This window comes from Halichoerus grypus, chromosome 8, assembly GCF_964656455.1.
Source record: "Halichoerus grypus chromosome 8, mHalGry1.hap1.1, whole genome shotgun sequence".
Lineage (NCBI taxonomy): Eukaryota > Metazoa > Chordata > Mammalia > Carnivora > Phocidae > Halichoerus > Halichoerus grypus.
The window spans coordinates 74,198,783-74,206,073 of NC_135719.1; the positions used below are offsets into that span (position 1 = coordinate 74,198,783).

A 7,291-nucleotide genomic window follows, 5' to 3' on the forward strand; every position below is an offset into this window, starting at 1 on the left:
CAATTGAAAAAAAAAAAGAATGTTTTTGCTAGTATCAGATCTGCTGTGGAATTGGTATTGTATGTCCATGAATTCTTTTCTCAGCACGTGTTCCTCACTAGAAGAAAATGCTGTTACCTTTAAGCTTTGTCAAATTTACATTAAAATACTTGTATGAGGACTGTGACGTTATGTTAAAAAAAAAGGTGTTAAGTCACAAAATGCGGTAATAAATATTTCATTTTTGATTTTTTGTTAGGCTTTTTTTGTGTTTTTCGTAGTTTTAAGGCAAGGTTGCCCAGTGCCTGCTATAAATACGGCGTTACAAGTAGGTGGTGGTTTTGCCCCCAGAAGTTGGCCAGGTTTGAAATTTACCGACAGTTTTTAAGGTAACCTTCTGTAGCGGGTAGTGTGTATTTGGCTTATAAATTCCACCAGCAGAAAACTTCTAAAGGTATGAAATTGTGTGTGTGTGTGTGTGTGTGTGTGTGTATATGCGTGAGATGAGCCAGGTTGAAAGATTACCTTCATTCAGTATGTCTAACCTCCTTTTTAGATGCATGATGTTGGAAAAAAATACTTTCAGATAAAGCTTTTCATGTTCATCCTCTGCCAGAATAAAGGGCTTTTTCAGGGTTAATTTTACATCATAAGAAATAACTAACGTCTGTGCTCAAAGATAATTCATCTGCCTGTGTTTTTTCTGTCTTACTTACTAAAATGCTGTTGAATATGTAAATTAAAATTTACATATAGATGTTCATAGATGAGTAAACAACTTCTATGGAGTTTGAAATCCTGAGTTGAAAACATTACTTAATCATTAATATTTAATATAAATTTTATTATGAGGTCTTTTTATTTCAGACACCGCCACGTGCAGACACGCTAGTGTGAGCAGTTGGGTGACTAAACGTAAATTTTTTCCTAAAACAACAGCAAAACAGGCAATATAATGCCATTTTCAGAGTATCACACAGCATTCCTAGAAATCTGGGTTACTGGCTTGCTGGTACTGTCAATGTCTGATAGTGTGCAAAGTGGAAAAAAAAGTGTGAGGTATTTGCATGCCCCCTCAATTTCTAAAATAAATATACTATTCCTGGAATTTTGAAACACCTACATTTTTAATCCTATGTGTAGAAGAGATAGTATCATAAAACTAGTTCTGCGATGTCAGCTTGATAGGGAAATAGTTCACCAGCTCAGAAATCCAAGTTTGTATCTTACTTGGACTTCTGCCATCTTCCCAGTGCAGAAAACATGAAGGAAAGTTGTATATAAAGAAACAAGGAAACAAATTTCTATTGTTTTTGTATTATTTTTAGGTAGATTTTTTTTATAAACACATTTATCAGCTTAATTGATAGGCTGCTTTTTCAATGTAGAAATAACACTTCTGACACAAACTGTTGATTAACGGAGAAATTCTATGCCACTTGGAAAAGAGCTTCCCCCTCACTTTTGTTATCCCCACGCACGTGGAGTCTTTTTGCAAAATCTAAGTATTTGTATATTTTTACTTTAAATGCTTTTAGGTAAAGTTCTGCATTTACAAATTAACTCACATCCGCTGGAAAAAAAAAATGGAAAATTTTTCTTCCTTTCCTCTCAGTAAAGGACATGCTGCAGAGTTTACTTGGTAAGGGTTCATGTTTAGGACGTGTTTAATGAAATTATTACTAAGCTATTTCATCAAAGTTGAGATCTCAAAACTCTCTACCCTTGGTTTTAATGAATAAAATCATCTCAGGCTTAGCTCCTTAAACAAATCCTGTTAACCTTAAACGTCTTCAATATTTGGAGATAATAATTGTAATAATATTTGTTTGTATTTTCTTGCCCCCACCCCATATGCTAAGACCAAGAGGTAGTAGAGTTGTCCAATTTTTATAATGCTTTTTTTATACCACCTCAGAAGGCATTTGCTCCTATCTCGGGTTTACTATTTAGTATAAAGAGTTCCGATTTGGGTATATTTAAGAAAGACTCAGCTGTCAAAAGCAAAGAAACTGGGAATGGTGTTTTGACAACCATATAGTGTTAAAGGAAATACTGTAGTCTGAATAAAATTGCTTATGTTCTCCAAAACAAGAGTAACATAAAAACACTTTTTATTTATATGGAAAAGCAAAAGCAGAAATAAATTCCAAAGGTTTCCCTTTCTTTAAGAAATTCTGAGAGAACTGCAGTCGCCATCTGTTAAGGGTTGGGAATTGAGCAAGAAGCCACATTTAAACGGAAAAAGAAAAGACCAGGAAAGTCTGTGTCTTCCAACCACCTCTTCTCCCTCCCACCACCCAGGTCAGCACTTCCAGGTCCGCGCCACCCCCCCCCCCAGCTCACCCTAGTTAGATTGGCCAAGAAGAGCAGGACCGTCCTGGCCTCCTCGCCCCTCCCGCCCCCGTGGGCCTGTTAACCCGGAGCAGGTTTGGGTAGGGAAATGTGGCTAATATCTCTAACAGCTGTCAGAGGAAGGCCCTTCCTTCAAAGGGACTAGACTGGGATCCCCACAAGTTCCCCATTAGTCTTGCAGGCCAGCAATTTGATAAGGAGCCTGGGCCTCTGCTGCAAGTTGCCACTGTGTCAGAAGGGCCGGTGTCTGGATGTGCCGAGCCCCCTCGCTCCGCAATCGCTGCGGGCCGCCGCCCACCAAGCAGGGTTGGTGCGGACGTGCGCGCGCCCCGAGGCGGGGAGGAGGCTGAGCCCCGGCAAGGGCAGCGGGCGTGGGCAGGCTCTCCGCCTCCGCGCCGGCTGCCCCTGCCCTCACCTGGCCTTCCCTTTGCGTGGTGTTAGAGGTAGCCCAACGTACTTCAAATTGATGGGGGGTGGTGGAAGGGGGCACCTAACAGTCGCAGTAATCAACTCAGGGTGTCGCACGCGTCGTCGAGCTCCCTCCGTTGGGCCGGGGCTGGGAGGAAGCTGCGGTGCGCGGGGAGGGCGAAATGCAGGTCTGATGGGGGAGGCCGGTCAGACTGTGATGAGAATGGAGACCGTCGGGGCAGTGTTTGAAGGGAGGTTTTAATATTAATAGTTTCGGTGTAGAGACAGAAGGGAGATTGCGTCTACGGCTCCTCGGGGCAGACTCTGGGTGACAGCGATGATGGATGATCCAGCAGAGCCCAACAGCTCCTCCCCTCCAGCCCCAACAGTGTCAAAGCTACTTTAGTTGAAGCTTTAGAAATAAAATAAATAAACAGCATCGCCCCCCCCTTACTCTTCATACACCTCCACTCCCACCCCCACCCCCGCTTTCCGACATCGATTTATAGATCATTATGAATCAATTACTGCTCTCAATACTTTCCCATTGGCTTAAATAAAACAGTCAAAAGATGAAAACATGGGGTTCGGTTTTTGTTTTTGTTTTTTTTTTCCCCTGACAGGAACAATCGCAAAATCCATTATCTCATAATCAGAGGCACCGAGTTAGGAGGTGTGGAGAAAGGAAGGGGTCGCCCAGTAAATAACTGGGGGGGGGATGCTGGTGGGGGGAGGAGAATGCTGGAGGGGGGGGTGTCACCCAGCTGCTGCCTTTGTTCAGATGGGTTTGGTTTGTTGTTTGTTTGGGTTTTTTTTTTTTGAACGGGGGAACCCGCGTGAGAATGAGATGCCTACAGGTTTTGTAACCTAATTATTTAACTCCTTTGGAGAAACCTATTTAAATGTGTGTCTCGGCAAACATCAGATGTTGTTGGTAGTGAGGTCGCACATGGGAAAAGGTGTGGAGGAATGGGTCCGTCTGGAGGGCGGATTTTCACTTTGTTGTGAGCAACTGTGGGAGGGTTTGCTGCTGGGAAGGGGGATTCTCCCACCCGCAACGCCCGCCTCTCTCCCCGCGGTTGGCTGTTTTTTGTCGTTGCAACTGGTTTGGATCTGGGACTGGTCGCCCCCAATCGCCCCCACCCCCACCTCGGCCGCCCGGGGCTTTTCTTCCCTCTCTTGCCCCTTCGCGGCGGTGCTCGAGGTTCTCTAGGTGTTTCTATGACTACATTGTGTGTGTGGGAGGGTCAGATGTGGGGGTTGCCCGCGAGAGGGCCGTTCCTGGGCGATCATTTATCAATGTCACCCACATAATGATTCTCTCTGCAGCCTCCTATTGATGAGGATAATTACATTAGCTCAGAGTGACTGATCAATGAAAAACCACCACACAAAAACTTCTTTACTCCTCTATAATACCAAAAACCGATACAGAAATAACATAGAAAGCCTGATTTTCTTTCCCTTTCCTATCCACCAATGGATTCTGCCCCCCCTCCCCCAAAAAGGACTGGGAGTAAAGTAAGAAAATAGACCCAGGTTTGTTTCGTTTAAAGGAGGATGCAATTTTGTCCCTGAATGCATTTTCTCAAAATGCGTTGGCTTCATTCCTCCTTTGCTAAAGAATATCAACGGATTTGCTAATGTGAGTTTCTTTTAGATTGGTCTGTGGTTTTCCGTTCTTTTTATTTCTTTCCTCCCCTTTGGGAATCTTTTTTCTGCTTCAAAAAAAATAGACAATTCTTTTATAAATAACTGGAAAAGGAAATTACTCTAGGTCCTCTTTTTTGTTTAGCCTTTGCTTAAGTCGGGTTATCTTTTGTCTTTATCACTTCATAAAGTAGCACAATTAAAGATGTGATGTTGCATGGGTATAAAGGGTGGATCCATAATACGGCGACATAATACGCTATATTCTCGCCTGAAAGTTTGCAGCTAAATTACGATTTCGCCTTTTCTAGACTTAAAAAAATCAATATTTTCTCAATTAAAGAGAATTTTAATGCTTTACTTGCGAGTTGTTAAAGGCGCTGTAAATTTTATTGTAACTTAGCTTCTTGGCTTCGGAGTAGATGCAGGAGACCGGTTGATTCTCGTGGTCTTTTTCCTCTCAGAGAATCTAGTCCAGGGACATCCAATGTGTCAGATCAAATCCCAGCAACAAAGGTAAGGAGTGTTCGGAGAGGGAAGGGCAAAGGGTGGGGAGCCCTCCAGGGGAGCCCTCCAGCGCCAGAGGCCATTGTCTTGTATATTTTCACCTCTCTGTGTCCCGCCTCCTGAAAGTGACAGAAGTGTCCATTTTACTCTAATCTTTCTCAAAGAGGAGCACGTTCGACTCCCATCTGCTCTGTGACAGCCAGAAAAGCAGCAGCATTTGGGGGAGCACTCTAAACTCTTTCCAGCATCCCCCCTTTTCTCTTTCCTCTCCTTATTTTGCCAAAATTTAACTCTGAACTCTTTCACAAATTCTGCCATATTTTATATGTGTTCTGACCTCTATGTCAGAACTCATTCCCCAGCCTCAAGAGCGCTCACTGTTTACAGATGTTTTCTCCTTCCACACGTCCCACCTAGTAAAAGTTCCCGCAGAGAATTAACTGTGGTGTGTTAATAGCCCAGGTCTGCTACCGCTCTCTCCTGCAAAGCTGAAATCTGGTGAGGTGGAGAATGGCATTGAACTAATGTTGGGGAGCTGCCCCAGGCCCACAGAAGCCCAGACTTGAGAATTCCAGGCCCAGGGATTTGGTGGGAAGCAAGTTAGTGAAACTTTCAGGACGTAAGGCAGAGAGGAAGATAAGAAAATGAGGCTAGAATGGAACCTAATAAGAGAAGAGGCTAAGGCAGAAAAATGAGCCTTTGGGGCCTCTTTGTAATTTAAAAAGAAATAATAATGAAGGAAAATCGAATATCTAAGGCTTGCTATCAATTTTTTTTTTTTTTTTTAACCCAGTGTCTGTTTAGGAACAAGTCCTCAGAGATGCCAGGAAGGGCCTGAGTTTCCAAACAGAACTGCTCACAAAGTTCCTTTGCAGTTCTCCCTTCAGTTAATTTGCTGGGACTGTGAAGACTGGGGAGAGGGCTATGTGTGTGGTGTACCAAGGGCTTGAGTAGGAGTATGATGGGAAGGGGCACCTACATATAATGAGGCCGCTGTTTTAAGCTGAACAGAGAAGTGGGGAATGGAGAAAAAGCCGCACAACACCACAGTACACTTTAAAATTGTTCACACCTAGCTGCCTTTTTCCCTTTAACCACACTATCAAATATTATATATAGGTGGGGAAATTTCTAGTTCATCATGTTTGCTCTGTAGCCCCACCCAACTGATCCCCCTTTGCTTAGATGCCTGACATGTAAGCCTAGACCCTGGCCTTTTTATAAAGTGAGTGGGGCTTTGTTAATGTATTTGTACTTTTCAGCTTTCAGTGTAAGTTTCTCGCTTTGGAGGAAGGAGGGGTGCAAGAACGGAGGGGGAGGGGTGCAGAACACAAAGACTATCTAGTTCTCACCAAGCAGGTTTCAAAATAGGAACTTAATGGGAAGGGGAAAAAATGAAAGAATGGAAAAAAAAAAAAATAAAGGGGGTGTGAGAATTGCTTATCACAACAGGTTTGCTTGTCTGGAAGAGAGGTGATCCTGCGAGTATTTTTCCCTTTGAGGATTCTGTTTTCTTCATATTGAAACATTTTCAAGTTTTAATCCTTTAGCAGACAAAAATCTCAATATAAATATGACATGGGCCACTGGCAAAAAAACCGAACTTAAACTCAGTGCTGAGAGGAGGGGGTAGGGTTGAGGGGGGGGGAGAGCCCTTTCTGATTAATAACTAGCAGGGTAATGTTGAGGGCTTTTTCTGCCCGATTGCCTTTTTGAATTAGAGCCGATTTCTTCACACTTCAATAGTGCCTGTCTCCTTTAAAATGACTGGCAGATTTGTTTTTTTTTTTTCCTCTCCCTGAGACTTAATGATGTAAATTTTCTAATTAGTTAAATCATATTGCTTAAAGGCCTAATATTTACCGTGTAAGAAATGATCATCCTGATTTGGACCTCTTGAAATATTCTGAGAAATAACATTTGGCTTTTAGGTTGAGGGATGAGAGAGGAGGAAGCTGTGTTACGGGAAGCGGTTGAGAGGAGAGAAGGCACAGACCCGGGCAACATGTTAAATTAATAGTTGAAGTTGAGCTGGGCTCACACCCCAAGTCCGCTTTTATTTTTCAATCAGCGAAGATTTAATTGGCAGCCCTCAGGCCGGGCGATCTGATATTTTCTCATTAGTTTCCCATCACTAATCTTGAGTGTTAGATTGGCTTAAAGGTTGTCAACATTTGACCAATTTTATTTAAGGAAAAAAAAAATCACGCATTATGGCTCCAGGATGTGAGATCTGCAAATAAATCCTGCTTGGATCAGCGGAACTAACAGGCGAAAAAAATGTTGACTATTCATCGTCGCATTTAATAAGTTGCCTTAATGTATATTTCAAAGCCAGGGAGAGAGATTATACAGGAGCTGCATAGATGCAGACGAAAAGAGGTTGATGGGG

At 42.8% G+C, this 7,291-nt stretch overlaps 1 protein-coding gene across 4 annotated transcripts in view; it reads left to right on the forward strand.

The window, feature by feature from the left end:
* MEIS2 (Meis homeobox 2) overlaps nucleotides 1-232 on the forward strand; it is a 202,642-nt gene extending 202,410 nt beyond the window's left edge. For all 4 annotated transcript variants that reach the window (XM_078053397.1, XM_078053395.1, XM_078053398.1 and 1 more), the window contains exon 12: nucleotides 1-232. This exon is cut by the window's left edge and continues 1,193 nt beyond it. The gene's annotated coding sequence lies outside the window, so the exon portion shown is untranslated.
* The last annotated feature ends 7,059 nt before the right edge of the window (nucleotides 233-7,291 follow it).